At 40.5% G+C, this 18329-nt stretch overlaps 1 pseudogene; it reads right to left on the bottom strand.

The window, feature by feature from the left end:
- Positions 1 to 17600: 17600 nt before the first annotated feature.
- On the bottom strand, positions 17601 to 17700 carry LOC126000648 (uncharacterized; annotated as a pseudogene).
- Positions 17701 to 18329: the final 629 nt, after the last annotated feature.

The following is an 18329-nucleotide window of genomic DNA, read 5'->3' as shown; positions in this document are numbered from 1 at the left end:
TTGTGGATAAAGCAAGATAAGACTTCCTATTCTTAAATATTCCAATTTCTTTTTTTGGAATTAGATGATATTACGCAGAGTTGCCCACAACTTATTCCTTGCTCTGGGATATGGGTTCACTCCCTGTATGTTGGTACCTAACAGTATGTTTTATCTTACCATTTATAATTATTCTAACTTGTAAAGTTAACGAACTCCATATTCAAAATATTTTATTAGTTTTTGGGCTCAGCATTAATGGCAGTGAATGAGAGCAAGACAGTTACTGCACCAATGATCTTGGAGCAAGACGCCCCACTCCAGGGCCCCCGTTTCACACAGGCCCACAATGTTCCACTCCGAATCCATGACTTCCTCCCAAGAACATCATCCCACACTCACCTGCATACATGCCTCTTGGCAGCCTCTCCAGGATTCCATCCTCCAGCCAGGAGATCAGCAAAGGTTTCACCTTGCAATGCCCTGCCAAGAAAAGTATTTTCTGGGGTTAGATAATGGGAAATGGACTGAAGCCTGCGCATGAGTCTGAGATTCTATTGAAAGCTGACAAACCAAGGAACAGAGGAAGAATCTGTGCTCTCAGTATGCATTTTGATATTGCACAGATGAGATCAGAATAAAATGAAATCAACCGTGTAATGGAGGGGGCCGGATAGGTTGCATGGAGTAAGGCGTTTGCCTTTCATACAGAAGGTCGGTGATTCAAATGCTGGCATCCCATAGGGTCCCCTGAGATTCTCAGGAGCAATTTCTGAGTTTGGAGCCAGGAGTAATCCCTGAATGCTGCTGGGTGTGACCCAAAAACAAAAGAAAAAAGAAGTTTAATTGAGGGGGCTGTATTATACCACAGGAGGATGAGTGAGCAGTTGCCTCAAATGCATTTTACCTGTGTCCCTCAGGTAGTGAGTAATGAATGAAAACCCAGGAGTCAAAGCAAATGCTGCCAAAATCCATGTTTCTTAAACAGAAGAACCTGGAGGTTTCTGGTACTGAGCACCAACTGTCCTGCAACCAATTTCATCAGGTCCCTGTCTGAGTAGGGAGAGTGACCCTTCGATCCCTCCCACAAGCTCTTCATTCCCAAAACATTCGGATGCTCCTGCATTTGTGTGTGGATATTTCAATTTAGATCATGTATTTCCAGGCAAATTGGACCTACCATTTCTTTCTCCTGAAATACGTAATAGCTTAAAACCCGGTTGAGCAAATGTAGAAATTACTTTGAAATATTATATATCATAATCAGATAACCACATGTGTTTAGGGAAAAAAGCAGGAATGCCTTTGGACACATTTCATACAATCGGTTCAATAGATCAATTTCTTAAACATACTGAAACTCCAGCATTCCAATCCATTAAAAGAAAAATGAGAAAACTAAGGAAGACTCCTGAGGCTAGGAATAGGGAGAGAAATCCTGGCAAATTTCCAAGTCCACCAATATGCCTGGACCTTACAGATGAGGATCTAAAATAAACACTTAATGTTTTAGCAATGAAATAAAGAAGTTATTAGCCAGAAAACTAAGAAATCTAAAGCTGGGAAGAATAAATAAAAAATAACCTAACTCTGGACAATTCAACCAACACAAAGAACTCTTGGAAAATGAGACTGCAGACAAATGAAACTGAAGGACTGAAAAACATGCCAGCAAACCACTATGGCTAGAATTATAAGGTAGAAAATCACATTGACAAACTTGAAGACAAATTACAAACCAGAGCTGATTAATGAAGTCAAAAAAGAAAGGAGAGCTGGGGGGAGCGGTGGCACAAGTGATAGGGTGTTTGCCTTGCAAGTGCCTATCCTAGAAGGAACTGTGGTTCCATCCCCCAGTGTCAAAGGTGGAGCGATTTCTGAGTTTCGAAACAGGAGTAATTCCAGAACGATGCCGGGTATGACAAAAAAAAAAAAATTAGGGCCAAGGAGAAATTGGTAAGAAAGTGGTAAAGAAATTTCCCTTGCAAGTGGCTGACCCAGGACCCACAGTGGTTCAAATCCCATATGCTCCCCTGTACCTACCAGAAGTGTTTACTTAGCAGAGAGCAGCAGTAACTCCTGAGTGCTGCCGGGTGTGGTACAAAATCCAAACAGAGAGAGAGACACAGAGAGAAAAAGCAGTGAAACAAATTGAAGGGTACTTAATGAACAAAGAGAAGAACAAGGAGTAATAGCAGATAACTTTCTACTCTCTGAAAAGAGACTTCTGTACAAATTAACTGGGAAAAAGAGAGCTAAACAATAGAGAGCCCCAACAGAACACAAACAATACATATATTGATCCAAACAACAAAAATAAACAGTGACATAGATTGAACCTTTAAAGCAGTTAAGAAGAAACATTTTAAGTAGAAAGGAAGGACATACGAAACAAATCATATCCCATTTCAAATAATTCAAGCAAGAAATGGAGGATTGACCTAATTTCTACTGAATAAGATAAGTTGTCAGGGGCCGGAGCAGTGGCACTAGAGGTAAGGCGTGTGCCTTGCAAGCACTAGCCTAGGACGGACCACGGTTTGACCTCTGGCGTCCATATGATCCTCAAAAGCCAGGAGCAATTTTTTCTTCTTTTTTCTTTTTTGCTAATTAGTCATTTTGTTACTTTGTTTCTGAACATTCAATCGTTTCAGGTAGAAATTACATCTAAATTGGTATGTTTCTACAGAGGTGACACTTTTAAACATAAAATGAAGTAATAAAGGAATTTCAAGAAATAGTGCTGAGAAATAATATTTATATATTCAAGCTTTTAAAAAGAGGAGCCAGAGAGATAACACAGCAGTAGACATTTGCCTTGTGCACGGCCAAACCAGGACAGATGCTGGTTTGATTCCCAGCAGCCATATGGTCGGTCCCCTGAGCCTGCCATGAGTGATTTCTGAGAAATGTTTATTTTTATTTTTACCACAGTGGATTAAAAATCTGTCTCAGTAATATTTTAGGTAGTGACATTCATTGAATCAGGGTATTCCCACCAACAATGCTGTCCTCTCTCCACCCAAGCATGTATCCCATATCCGCCTCCTTTTCCCCCGGGGCTGCTAGTTTGGGTGGTTTCCTCTGTGTTTAGCTTGTTTTAGATTGCGTATCGACTCTGTTGTCATTGGTTTTGGTGTTTAAGTAGGATCATTTTTCATTTCTACTTAATGTTCATATGACTGTTTGGTCCTGGTACCCTCCATTATTTCTCCTTCAATATGTGAGTTAGAATAAGGTGGTTCAAGCGTGGTTCCGTTAGAAAGAAAGAAGAAAAAGGGGGGCCAAAAACAAGTAAAAAGTGGGAGGTCCTTCTAGAGGGTATAAATATCAATTTAAGATAAAAAAAAGGGAAAAAGGAAAAAAATATTACAAGAATACAAAATAGGGGCCGGAGAGATAGCATGGAGGTAAGGCGTTTGCCTTTCATGCAGGAGGTCATCGGTTCGAATCCCGGCGCCCCATATGGTCCCCTGTGCCTGCCAGGAGCAATTTCTGAGCCTGGAGCCAGGAATAACCCCTGAGCACTGCCAGGTGTGACCCAAAAACCAAAAAAAAAAAAAAAAAAGAATACAAAATAGGGAAAAAAAAACCAAAAAGCCCCATAGCAATAAAGAAAACAACCAATCAATAACTATGGTCCAGAGATAAAAACCACACAAAGCTCAAAACAACAAAAAAATAAAAACCTCCAATAGCAATAAGAAAAAAAATAAATTTTTGCCTTTTTTGCATAGATACAGTAAATATTGGGAAGATTCGAAAGGGAGTTCCCTTTTTTTTTACTGTCTGTGGATATATACCTGAATATAGAAACAATGATCGGAGAGGGGTGATCTCCCCCGTGGCCTAGAAGAAGCACAGCACGGCGGAATCTCCGCAGGTAGAGCAATCAGCACTCTCTCTGGCAACCCGCACAGCTAGCCATTTCTTACTCGCTCGCTGGGCAGCTTCAGAATGCAGTTTTTTGGCGGTTCGCTTCCCAGGGCTCTGAGGAGAGCTTCAGGGATTCAGAAACACAGGCAGACAGGCGCAGGAGTCAGGAGCGATTTCTAAGGGCACAGCAAAGAGTACACCTCCAGAGTCTACGGGTGTCACCCAAAAGTCTAAAGTTCTGGGCAGACACAGGCTCAAAGAAAAAGGATAGAAAAAATTATACAAGATACTGAAATACAAACATAAGGTGGGACAGATATATTTCTATCAGACCAAATTGCATGCAACCTCAAGAAAGCATTTATGACCACGATGGACAAAGTAGTGACGAGAGAAGCAACAGACAAAGAAGTACTAACTCTGATCAACTTTTATGCATCAAACTTAAAGCCAGCAATACACGTAAGGCTTTTTGCTCACAAACCTAGAGAAACATAGGAATGGAAACATGACATAATGGGAGATTTCTGTATGCCATTATTGCCAATAGACAGATCCTTCACTTGGAACACTAGCAAAGATGCGAGACTTCATTAGACACTAGTAAAACTGGACTAATGGAGCTATTTATGGCCTTTCATTAACAAAAATGTGAATACACATTCTTCTCAACTGTATATGGAACCTTCCCTACAATAGGTCACATTTTAAGACACAAGTCTAATGTACATAAACTCACAAATTAAGAATTATACCAGAGGCCGGCACAGTAACCAGCAGTAGCCTAGGACGGACCACGGTTTGATTCCCCATTTTCCCATATTGTCCCCAAGCCAGGAGTGACTCTGAACGCATAGCCAAGAGTAATACATGAGTGTTACTGGGTGTGGCACAAAAACCAAAAGAAAAAGAAAATAATCGTACCAAACACTGTCAGAATTCAAGATTGACTGTAGACAAAAAATGTGGAGAAAAATCTAACACCTGGTGACTAAACAACATGCTGGTCAACAACAGATGGATCAAAGAAGAAATAAAGAAATAAGAGATTCCTTGAAACATACGATAATAAAGAAAAAAATTGCCAAAATCTATGACACACAACAAAAGCAGTAATCAGTGTGTAATTCATAGTAACACAGGCCTACACTAGGAAAAAAGAAAAGCCAAAATGGAGAACCTAATGGGACAACTTATATACCATGTTTCGCGAAAATAAAACATCCTCTGAAAATAAGGCCTACTTATAGGTTTCCTACAATCTGAAATATAAGGCATCCCCCAAAATAAGCACCCATAGTCTCTCTGTCTTGGACTCAAAATTAATACACCATAAACTAGTTGGTAGGGCAACCCTGCCTGGCCTCTTGCAACCAGTGACGTAATGGAGAGTCATGACAGTTTACCATATATAGGTAATACATTTTCTTTCTTTTCTTTTTTAAAAGACAGGCAGATTGCCATGTGCACGCCTCATTTGGATGTGTCTGGAGTGTTGGAAGCTTGAATACCCTATGTTCTTCTACAAATGGACCATGAGAGCTTATTTGGAGGTTCTAGCAGGACAGTGCAGCTACTCGTATACCCTCGACCAAAGAACAGCTCATCTCTATTCGGCAAAGACCATCCTTTTCAACAAAGTGCGCAGCTTCGGGAGGGGCGCATATGGAGCGGTAAGAGAGGAAGGGATTCTCTGTCCTTCCTGAATTCTTGAAGCTCTCCTCAGAGCTCTGGGAAGCAAACCCCCAATAAACTGCATTCTGAAGCTGCCCAGCGAGCGAGTAAGAAATGGCTGGCAGTTGGGGTTGCCAGCCAGAGTGCTGATTCCTCTACCTGCGGAGATTCCGCCCTGCTGTGCTTCTTCTGAGGAAACTGAGGACCTGCAGTGAGCTGTCCTGTGCTTCTCTGTCTTTCCTGGATTCTTAAAGCTCTCCTCAGAGCCCTGGGAAAGCGAACCCCAAAAGCTGTCACCTAGAGGCCCAGAAGAGCCCAACTTCAAGACCACGCACTGTTTCTAACCAATAAACCCCACCAAAACACACAGGAAAAACCACACTACCGTGACAATGGGGAAAATGCGCAGGCAAACACCATGCACAGAGAATGAAGATGATAGGTTTGATGACCTAAAAAATTCCAACCACCTGATTAACCTCTCGGATAAGAAACTTAAAATAGCAATATGGAAGATGTTTGTATAACTCAGAGAAAGCATGGATCGATCTGAACAGAACACAAAGACAAAAATTAGAAAACTCCAAACTGAAAAAGCAGATATGCAAAAACATGTTAGCTCAACTGAAAACCTCAGTGGATGGCCTCGCCAGCAGGGTATCAGCAGCTGAGGAGAGAATCGGAGTACTGGAAGATGTGATGTAGAGAAACTCAACACAGCAGAAGAAATTGGAAAAGAACCTTAAGAAAAATGATCAGGCATTGAAAAAATACTCAAGTAATGTGAACAGATAAAAATAGAAATATTTGAAAAACTCAACAGAAACAACATAAGAATCATTGGAGTTCCAGAGGCCCAGGTAGGAGATCTCCAGGAAGAATCAACTATCAAAGACATCATCAAAGAGATACTCCCAGAGTTAAAGACTACATGCAATCAAATCCTGCATGCCTGAAGAGTACCAGGTAAAAGAAACCCAAAGAAAAACAACCCAAGATACATCCTCATTACAATGACAAATCCCACAGGTAGAGATAGAATACTGAAAGCAGCAAGATCAAAAAGGGAAATTACATTCAAAGGAGCATCCCTAAGACCTTACCGCAGACATGTCACAAGAAACTGTCAAGGCCAGAAGACAGTGGTGGGATATTCTGACAAGACTGAATGACATGAATGCCTCACCAAGAATATTGCACCCAGCCCAACTCATATTCAGGTTTGAAGGAAGAAGACATAGCTTCAGGATAAACAACAGCTCAGAAACCTCACAGATGAAAAACCAGCCTTAAAGGAAAAACTGAAAGGTCTACTCTAAGACAAGAGACCACCAAACACAGCAAACTTATCAACAAAGATGACATTCAATCCTATGACAATCATCTCCCTCAATGTCAATGGACTAAACTGACCAATTAAAAGACAAAAGCTCTTCCAAGACCTCCCTGCCGCAAATCTTTACCAATCTCAAGAAGGTCAGGTGCTGTGATGGAAAGGTGCCTGGGAACCCACACACCACAAGAAAATCCCAAAAGACAATGGGGAAACCTAAACTTTCAACGTAAGTCTAAGACCTGTATTACACCACCTCCTTACCTGCTCATCCCCAAAAGTGAAGTAATCTCTTGCATCACTTTGTTCCTTTAATTACTTTGTTAATTCAGTTTTTTAAAATGTTTGTTCTACATATACATAGGTGAGCACATATATTTTCATTCCTATTTTTTATCATATTTGGGTGTGTGACATGTTTCTATTTCCTTCTCTGTCCACCCCCAAATGCACTGACAATATAATGTAGCCCGATTTATCCCTGCAAAGGCACACTAATAAAAGGGGAAATCCTACATATAAAAACGAGCTCTTATCTATGAGGGATAAGAACTCATACTTGTTTACATACAGGGATATCTCCCACCATGAAAATGTCATGTGGACCCAACTTAGACCCCAGGACATTAGACACCATCCGTCCAGCCTTGAACCCTGGATCCGAGACATAGAAGTGACAAAGTTCTTCACAACAGCAACGGGAAACTAATCCTAACCAGGACATCCTTAATACTGCTGGGCCACCAACACGTGCCAGCTCTAATATGATATCCTGACAACGAGGAAAAAGGGAACAACTTGACCTAAGAGCAGGTTTTCATACTTCACCAGCTAATGATAAGACAAAATTAGAAAAGACTTGTCACTCTTTGGTCGGTTCAAAAGTCCAGATCGCGATTTACAGATGACTGGCTACTAGAACCATGGCTGGACTGTATATATCTTGGGACCAATAAAAAAGCCCCAGTCTAGGGTTTTAATTACGACCTGCACAACAACCATGATCCCCAGTTCCACAGGTCTGGCTGAGAAAACTGCAATGGAATGGGACTTCTGGAAACACAATGAAAGACGCTATCCTAGGTTCCATCCTAGGATCAGTGCAAAGACCAAGACCACCAACCACAGAAGATGGATTAAAATGACACTGAGGGAACAGAACCTCTAGAACCACAAAAAAAGACTTCATCATAAATCCCACTCCTGGACCTGTGCAGATACTGAGATCTCTAGATACAGAAGTCTGATTTTATCACCCAGGAAGGAGCAGAAGCCTTCCAAACACCACAAAAGCACCAAGGGGAGAGTAAATGAACCTGAACAAAGTCTATAGTTAATTCCATGACAATATACTCCAAGGTTGGAGAAACCCCATATCTCTTGGGCCAAGTGAATTGCTTCTCGAATGACCCCAATATTTACTGTGCCGTTGCAGGAGGGGAAAAAAGGCACAAAGCACAAAACATTTTTTATTTTTATATGTATTATTTTTTAAATACTCCTTTATTTATTTTTTTATTTTTATTTACCTATCTACTTCTTGTCGATTTCCTTGTTTTGGTGTGGTTACTAAAGTTGTTTTCCCAATTTATATTTATGCTTTTTCCTTCTTTTCTTTTCTATCTTTATAGCCCTGCCATGTTTTTTATCTCAAGATCATGGCTATTTTTGTGGTGCTTATCGTTGTTATTGTTGGAGTGCTCACTGGATATTTGACACTTCTTTTTGTACTGTTGGGGTGTTTTACCTTATATTTCTCCTTTGTCTCTCAAACCGATGATGAGAGTCTGTAGACGGATTCCTCCCATTTTCGGCGTATTAGACTTTTACCCCAGTTGGTTATTTTTCTCATCTTCAAACAAAAACACATAACATGAACAGCCTAGTCCTGCCTCCCAGTTAGAGGGGGAAATAAGGGAGACACCAAGACCAAACAGGTGCAAGACTACTAAGTAATAAATTAAGTACAGAGGGGACCACATTTTCTAGCAGCCCCGGGGGTGAGGGAGGATTTGGGAGTTAGGACGAAAACGGAGGTGTACGGAGGACGAATCGGTGATGGGAATCCCCCTGATTTTATGTAGACATGTACCTAAAATATAATTGTCAACAATATGTAAACCACTATGTTCAAAATAAAACTTATATGAAAATATAAAAAAAAATAAGACAGAGTGGCAAAATGGGTCAAAAAGATGAATGCAACATTCTGCTGCCTACAAGAAACACACCTTAATAGTCAGAACAAACAGACTCAAAATCAAAGGCTGGAGGAAAATCATCCAAGCAAACAATACCCTTAAAAAGATGGGGTGGCCATATTAATATCTGATTATACCAACTTTATACTCAGAAAAGTGGTAAGGGACAAAGATAAACTATGTACTAATCAAGGGATATGTGCAACAGGAAGAAATCAGACTATTAAACATATATGCACCCAATGAGAGACCAGCAAATTATCTAATACAGTTACTGACAATTCTGAAAGAAGACATCAATAACAACACAATAATTGTGGGAGACCTCAACAAGGCCGTATCAACACTTGAATGGTCAACGAGACTGAAACCCAACAAAAACATACTAACCCTGAAAAGAGTAATGCACTCTTCTGGGCCTCTAGGTGACATCTTTTGAGGTTCGATTTCCAGGGCTCTGAGGAGAGCTTCATGAATCCAGGAAAGACAGAGAAGCACAGGACAGAGCTCCCTAGAGGTCCTCAGTTTCCTCAGAAGAAGCACAGCAGGGCAAAGTCTCTGCAGGTAGAGCAATCAGCACTGTCTGGCAACCCGCACAGCCAGCCATTCCTTACTCACTCACTGGGCAGCTTCAGAATGCAGTTTTTTGGGGGTTTGCTTCCCAAGGCTTTGAGGAGAGCTTCAGAGATTCAGAAACACAGGCAAACAGGCGCAGGAGTCAGGAGCGATACTAAGGGCACAGCGAAGAGTAACCCTCCAGAGTCTATGGGTGTCACCCAAAAGCTTAAAGTTCAGGACAGACACAGGCTCAAAGGAAAAGGATAGAAAGATTACACAAGCTACTGAAATACAAACAAAAGATGGGACAGATATACTTCTATCAGACCAAATTGCATGCAACCTCAAGAAAGCATTTATGACCAAGATGGACAAAGTAGTGATCAGAGAAGCAACAGACCAAGAAGTACTAACTCTAATCAACTTTAAGCATCAAACATAGAGCCAGCAATACACGTAAGGCTTTTTGCTCACAAACCTAGAGAAACATAGGAATGGAACCATAATATAATGGGAGATTATTATTATTATTATTGCCAATAAACACATCCTTTAGGTGAAACACTAGCAAAGATATGAGACTTAGTTAGACACTAGTAAAACTAAGACTAACGGAGCTATTCATGGCCTTTTCATTCACAAAAATGTGAATACACATTCTTCTCAACTGCATATGGAACCTTCCCAACAACAGGTACATTTTTGGGGCTGGGCGGTGGCGCTAGAGGTAAGGTGCCTGCCTTGCCTGCGCTAGCCTTGGACGGACCGCTGTTCGATCCCCCGGCGTCCCATATGGTCCCCCAAGCCAGGAGCAACTTCTGAGCGTATAGCCAGGAGTAACCCCTGAGCATCACCGGGTGTGGCCCAAAAAGCAAAATAAACAAACAAACAGGTACATTTTAAGATACAAGTCTAACGTACATAAATTCACAAATTAAGAATTATACCAGAGGCCGGTACAGTGACCAACACTAGCCTAGGACGGACCATGGTTCGATCCCCAGTGTCCCATATTGTCCCCAAGCTAGGAGCGACTCTGAACGCATAGCCAAGAGTAATACCTGAGCATTACTGGGTGTGGCACAAAAACCAAAAGAAAAAAAAAGAATTATACCAAACACTCTGTCAGAATTCAAGATTGACTGTACACAAAAATGTGCAGAAAAGGGGCCGGGTAGGTGGCGCTGGAGGTAAGGTGTCTGCCTTGCAAGCGCTAGCCAAGGAAGGACCTCGGTTCGATCCCCCGGCGTCCCATATGGTCCCCCCAAGCCAGGGGCGATTTCTGAGCACATAGCCAGGAGTAACCCCTGAGCGTCAAACGGGTGTGGCCCAAAAACCAAAAAAAAAAAAAAAAAAAAAAAAATGTGCAGAAAAATCTAACACCTGGTGACTAAACAACATGCTGGTCAACAACAAATGGATCAAACAGGAAATAATAAAAAAAGATATTCCTTGAAACATATGATAATAAAAAAATTGCCAAAATCTATGACACACAACAAAAGCAGTAATCAGTGTGTAATTCATAGTAACACAGGCCTACAAGAGGAAAGAAAAAAAGCCAAAATGTAGAGCCTAATGGGGCAAATTATATACCATGTTTTGCGAAAATAAAACATCCTCTGAAAATAAGGCCTACTTATAGGTTTCCTACAGGCTGAAATATAAGGCATCCCCCAAAATAAGCACCCACTCTCTGTCTTGGACTGAAAATTAATGTACCATAAACTGATTGGTAGGACAACCCTGCCTGGCCTCTTGCAAACAGTAACATAAAGGAGAGTCATGACACTGTACCATATATAGGTAATACGCATTCTTTCTTTTCTTTTTTTAAAGGCATGCAGATTGCCATGTGCAGCACCTCATTTGGATGTGTCTGGAGTCTTGGAAGCTAGACTACCCTACGTTCTTCTACAAATGGACCTTGAGAGCTTGTTTGGAGGTTCTAGCAGGGCAGTGCAGCTACTCGTGTACCCTCGACCAAAGAACAGTTCGTCTCTATTCGGCGAAGACCATCCATTTCCACAGTGCGCAGCTTCCGAAGGGGCGCATATGGAGCGGTAGAGAGGAAGGGATTCTCTGTTTTTCCTGAATTCTTGAAGCTCTCCTCAGAGCCCTGGGAAGCGAATCCAAAAAAAACTGCATTCTGAAGCTGTCCAGAAAGCGAGTAAGAAATGTCTGGCTGTGGGGGTTGCAAGACAGTGCTGATTGCTCTACCTGCGCAGACTCCGCACTGCTGTGCTTACTCTGAGGAAACTGAAAAACTGCAGGGAGCTCTGTCCTGTGCTTCTCTGTCTTTCCTGGATTCTTGAAGCTCTCCTCAGAGCCCTGGGAAAGCGAACCCCAAAAGCTGTCACCTAGAGGCCCAGAAGAGCCCACCTTCGAGCCCACGCACTGTTTCTAACCAATAAACCCCACCAAAACACACAGGAAAAACCACACTACCGTGACAATGGAGAAAATGCGCAGGCAAACACCATGCACAGAGAATGAAGATGATAGGTTGGATGACCTAAAAAATTCCAACCACCTGATTAACCTCTCATATAAGAAACTTAAAATAGCAATATGGAAGATGTTTGTATAACTCAGAGAAAGCATGGATCGATCTGAACAGAACACAAAGACAGAAATTAGAAAACTCCAAACTGAAAAAGCAGATCTGAAAAACACGGTAGCTCAACTGAAAATCTCAGTGGATGGCCTCGCCAGCAGGGTATCAGCAGCTGAGGAGAGAATCGGAGTACTGGAAGATGTGATGTAGAGAAACTCAACACAGCAGAAGAAATTGGAAAAGAACCTTAAAAAAATGATCAGGCATTGAAAAAGTACTCAAGTAATGCGAACAGATAAAAATAGAAATCTTTGAAAAACTCTACAGAAACAACATAAGAATCATTGGAGTTCCAGAGGCCCAGGTAGGAGATCTCCAGGAAGAATCAACTGTCAAAGACATCATCAAAGAGATACTCCCAGAGTTAAAGACTACATGCAATCAAATCCTGCATGCCCGAAGAGTACCAGGTAAAAGAGACCCAAAGAAAACAACCCAAGATACATCCTCATTTTAATGACAAATCCCACAGGTAGAGATAGAATACTGAAAGCTGCAAGATCAAAAAGGGAAATTCCATTCAAAGGAGCATCCCTAAGAACTTACCGCAGACATGTCACAAGAAACTCTCAAGGCCAGAAGACAGTGGTGGGATATTGTGACAAGACTGAATGACATGAATGCCTCACCAAGAATACTGCACCCAGCCCAACTCATGTTCAGGTTGGAAGGAAGAAGACATAGCTTCATGGATAAGCAACAGCTCAGAAACTTCACAGATGAAAAACGAGCCTTAAAGTAAAAACTGAAAGGTCTACTCTAAGACAAGAGACCAACAAACACAGCAAACTTATCTACAAAGATGACATTCAATCCTGACAATCATCTCCCTAAATGACAATGAACTAAATTGACCAATTAAAAGACAAGAGCTCTTCCAAGACCTCCCTGCCGCAAATCTTTACCAATCTCAAGAAGGTCAGGGGCTGTGATGGAAAGGTGCCTGGGAACCCACACACCACAAGAAAAATCCCAAAAGACAATGGGAAAACCTAAACTTTCAACGTAAGTCTAAGACCTGTATTACACCACCTCCTTACCAGCTTATCCCCAAAAGTGAAGTAGTCTGTTGCATCGCTTAGTTCCTTTAATTACTTTGTTAATTCAGTTTTTTAAAATGTTTGTTCTACATATAGATAGGTGAGCACATATATTTTTATTCCTATTTTTATCTTTTTTGGGTGTGTGACCTGTTTCTGTTTCTTCTCTTTCCACCCCCAAATGCACCACAATATAATGTAGCACCATTTCTCCCTGCAAAGGCACACTAATAAAAGGGGAAATCCTACGTATAAAAACGAGCTCTTATCTACTAGGGATAAGAACTCATACTTGTTTACAATACAGGGATATCTCCCACTTTGAAAATATGTCATGTGGACCCAACTTAGACCCCACGTGATTAGACACCATCCGTCCAGCCATGAACCCTGGATCCCAGACATAAAAATGACAAAGTTCTTCACAACAACAACGGGAAACAAATCCCAACCGGGACATCCTTAATACTGCTGGGCCACCAACAAGTGCCAGCTCTAATATGATATCCTGACAACGAGGAAAATGGGAACAACTTGACCCAAGAGCAGGTTATCCTACCTCACCAGCTAATGAGAAGACAAAATCAGAAGACTTGTCATCCTTTGGTCGGTTCAAAAGTCAAGATCGCGATTTACAGATGACTGCCTACTAGAACGATGACTGGACTGTATATATCTTGGGACCAATAAAAAAATCCCCAGGCTAGGGTTTTATTTACATCCTGCACAACAACCATGATCCCCAATTCCAAAGGTCTGGCTGAGACAATTGCAACGGAATGGGGCTTCTGGAAACACAATGAAAGACGCTATCCTAGGTTCCATCCTAGGATCAGTGCAAAGACCAAGACCACCAACCACAGAAGATGGATTAAAATGACACTGAGGGAACAGAACTTCTAGAACCACAAAGAAAGACTTCATCATAAATCCCATTTCTGGACCTGTGCATATACTGAGATCTCTAGATACAGAAGTCTGATTTTATCACCCAGGAAGGAGCAGAAGCCTTACAAACACCACAAAAGCACCAAGGGGAGAGTAAATAAACCTGAACGGAGTCTATAGTTAATCCCATGACAATATACTCCAACGGTGGAGAAACTCCATATCTCTTAGGCCAAGTGAATTCCTTTTGAATAACCTCAATATTTACTGTGCCATTGCAGGAGGGAAAAGACAAAAAGCACAAAACATTTTTTATTTTTTTATATATATTATTTTTTAAATACTCATTTTTAATTTTTTTTAATTTTTATTTACCTACCTACTTCTTGTCCATTTACTTGTTTTGGTGTGCTTATTGAAGTTGTTGTCCCCATTTAGATTTACGTTTTTCCTTCTTTTCTTTTCTTTCTTTATATGCCCTGTCATGTTTTTTATCTCAAGACCATGGCTATTTTTGTGGTGCTTATCTTTGTTATTGTTGGAGTGCTCACTGGGTATTTGACACTTCTTTTTGTACTGTTGGGGAGTTTAACCTTATTTTTCTCCTTCGTCTCTCAAAACGATGATGAGAGCCTCTAGAAGGATTCTGCCCATTTTAGTCGTATTAGACTTTTACCCGAGTTTATTACTTTTCTCTTCTTCAAAACTTTATAGCTCTACAAGCACACATCAGGAAGGAAAAAGCGGCATACCTGAATAACTTAACAAAAGGAACCAAAATTAGGGAGACAGAAAATAGCAAAGCTGAAAGCAGAAATCAATGAAGTGGAAAATCAAAAAACAATCAGAAAGATCAACGAAAGCAGAAGATGGTTCTTTGAAAAAATAAACAAGATTGATAGACCATTGGCAAAACTCACAAAGACAGAGAGAAAAACCTGATAACCCATATTAGAAATGAAAAGGGGTGGGCCCTGAGAGATAACACAGTGGCGTTTGCCTTGTAAGCAGCTGATCCAGGACCAAAAGTGGTTGGTTCAAATCCCGGTGTCCCATATGTTCCCCTGTGCCTGCCAGGAGCTGTTTCTGAGCAGACAGCCAGGGGTAACCCCAGTACCGCAGGCTATGGCCCAAAAACCAGAAAAAGAAAAAAAAATGAATAGGGGGAGATTACGACAGATATTGAAGGGATACAAAGGGTAATCAGAGACTACTTTGAGAAACTATGCTGCTAAACATGAGAACATAGAAGAAATGGAAAAACTCTTGGACACTTATATCCTTCCACATTTAAGTAAGCAGGATGTAGCATATCTAAACACCCACATCACTACTGAGGAAATTGAAACTGTAATCAAACATCTGCCCAAAAAGAAAAGCCCAGGCCCAGATGAATTTCCTAATGAATTTTTTAAATCTTTCAAGAGGAGCTACTACCAATCCTAGCCAGGCTCTTCCATGAAATTGAAAAAATGGGAACACTCCCAAACAGCTTTTAAGAAGCCAACATCACCTCAATACCAAAACCAGACAGATGCTGCCAAAAAAAAAAAAATTACAGACAAATATTCCTGATGAATGCTGATGCAAAGATCTTTAACAAAATCCTGGCAAATAGGATCCAATGCATCATCAAGAAAATCATACACTACGACCAAGTTGGTTTTATCCCAGGAATGCAAGGATGGTTTAACATCCGTAAATCTATCAATATAGTACACAAAATCAACAAGAAAAATAAAATTCACATGATCATATAAATAGACGAAGAGAAAGCATTTGATAAGGTCCAACACCCATTCTTGATCAAAATTCTCAGCAAGACGGGAATGGAAAGAACCTTTCTCAATCTAGTTGAAGCCATCTACCACAAGCCAATGGCAAATATCCTCAATGCAGAAAAAATAAAAGCCTTTCCTCTAAATTTGTATATAAGACAAGGCGTCCACTCTCACCACTCCTCTTCAACATATTACTGTAAGTTCTTGCTAAAGCGATCGGGCAAGAAAAAGATATGAAGGGAATCCAGATAGGAAAGGAAGAAGTCAAGCTCTCGCTGTTTGCAGATGACATGATACTCTACTTAAAAAACCCTAAAGACTCTACCAAAAAGCTTCTAGATACAATAGACTCATATAGCAAGGTGGCAGGCTACAAAATTAACACACAGAAATCAATGGACTTTTATACACCAATAATGATAGGGAGGAAAAGGAAGTCAAGAAGGCAATCCCGTTCACATTAGTGCCACACAAACTCAAATATCTAGGAGTCAACTTGACCAAAGACGTGAAGGACCTATACAAAGAAAACTATAAAGCCCTGCTCTAAGAAATAAGAGAGGACACACGGAAAGGGAAACACATACCCTACTCATGGATTGGCAGGATTAACATCACTAAAATGGCAATACTCCAATACTCCCCAAAGCATCATACAGATTTAATGAGATCCCTCTAAAGACACCCGTGACATTCTTCAAAGAAGTGGATTAAATATTTATGAAGTTCATCTGGAACAATAAACACCCTCGAATAGCTAAAGAACTCCTAGGGAAAAGGAAAATGGGAGGTATTACTTTCCCCAACTTTAAACTGTACTACAAAGCAATAGCTATCAAAACAGCATGGTATTGGAATAAAGACAGACCCTCAGATCAGTGGAATAGGCTTGAGTTCTCAGAGATCATTCCCCAGACATACAAGGACCTAATTTTTCACAAAGGAGCAAGAAATCCTAAGTAGAGCAGGGAAAACCTCTTCACAAGTGGTGATGGCAGAACTGGTTAGCCACTTGCAAAAAAGCGAACATACACCCCCAGTTAACATCATGTACGAAGGTAAAATCCAAACGGATTAAAGACCTTGATATAAGACCTGATATATTATACAATAACACGTCGGTAAAACAGTCCATGACATGGAGACTAAAGGCATCTTCAAGGAGGAAACTGCACTTTCCAAACAAGTGGAAGCAGAAATTAACAGATGGGAATACATTAAAATGAGTAGCTTCTGCACCTCAAAAGAAATATTGCCCAGGATACAAGAGTAACTCACTGAGTAGGAGAAACTATTCACCAAACACCCATCAGATAAGGGGCTAATATCCAATATATACAGGGCACATGAACAGGCATATTAATCCAAACAAACAAAAAACAAAGAGCTCAAATCAAAGCAGTAAGGAAGCAAGGAAAAAGCACCTTAAGTACAAAGAAAGGACATATGAATCAAAACTGATCTCCCATTTGAAACAATTCAGGGAAGAAAAGGAGGAATGACATCAATTCTACTGCATAAGAGAAAATTTCAACCTGACGATCACTATCAAGTGAACCTATTATTTCCATGGGAGGGTGGGTCAAAAACATTCTCAAACAAGAATTACTCCTCAGAATATAGTGCTAAACAAACCAATTCTCTTTTTGTTTTAATTTTATGGAACACTTCACAAATTTGCATGCCATCCTTGTATAGGGGCCATTTTAATCTTCTCTTCAAATTTTAGTATGTGTGCTGCTGAAGGGAGCACATAACAAACTCATTCTAAATGAACTACTCAAGGAGCAATTACAAAAACCAAATCCCCAATTGTAAAAACAGTCCTACAAATAAAATGGCAAATAGCCTTTTCTGTCAAAAGTTTCCTTAAATGTCAATGAACTAAAGTCTCCCATCAAAAGGCAGAGTAGCAGGTTGTATCAGGAAATAAAATCCTGTCACTGATGCCTGCAGAAAATATAATTCAAAGTTCAGGATAGACACAGGCTCAAAGGAAAAGGATGGAATACAATGACACAAGCTACTGGAAAACAAAAGCGGCTGAGACAGTCATATTTACAACAGACCAAATTGCATGCAATCTCAAGAAAGTATTTAAAGACAAAGATGAGCACCAATTATTGATCCTAGGAGCAAAAGACCAAGAAGTACTAATCCTGATCAACTTTTATGCATCAAACATAGAGCCAGCAATATATAAACTTAGAGAAACATGAATGGAAATGTAATATAATGGGAGATTTCTGCATTCCATTATTGCCAATATACAGGTCCATTAGGTGAGCCACTAACAAAGATATAAGAGACCTACATGAGACACTAGACAATCTAGGACTAATGAATCTACTCTGGGCCTTTCATCCTCAAAAAGTGGAATAC

The sequence above is a fragment of the Suncus etruscus genome (genome assembly GCF_024139225.1).
Source record: "Suncus etruscus isolate mSunEtr1 chromosome X unlocalized genomic scaffold, mSunEtr1.pri.cur SUPER_X_unloc_5, whole genome shotgun sequence".
Taxonomy (NCBI): domain Eukaryota; kingdom Metazoa; phylum Chordata; class Mammalia; order Eulipotyphla; family Soricidae; genus Suncus; species Suncus etruscus.
This window is presented reverse-complemented; position numbering and strand designations above follow the sequence as displayed.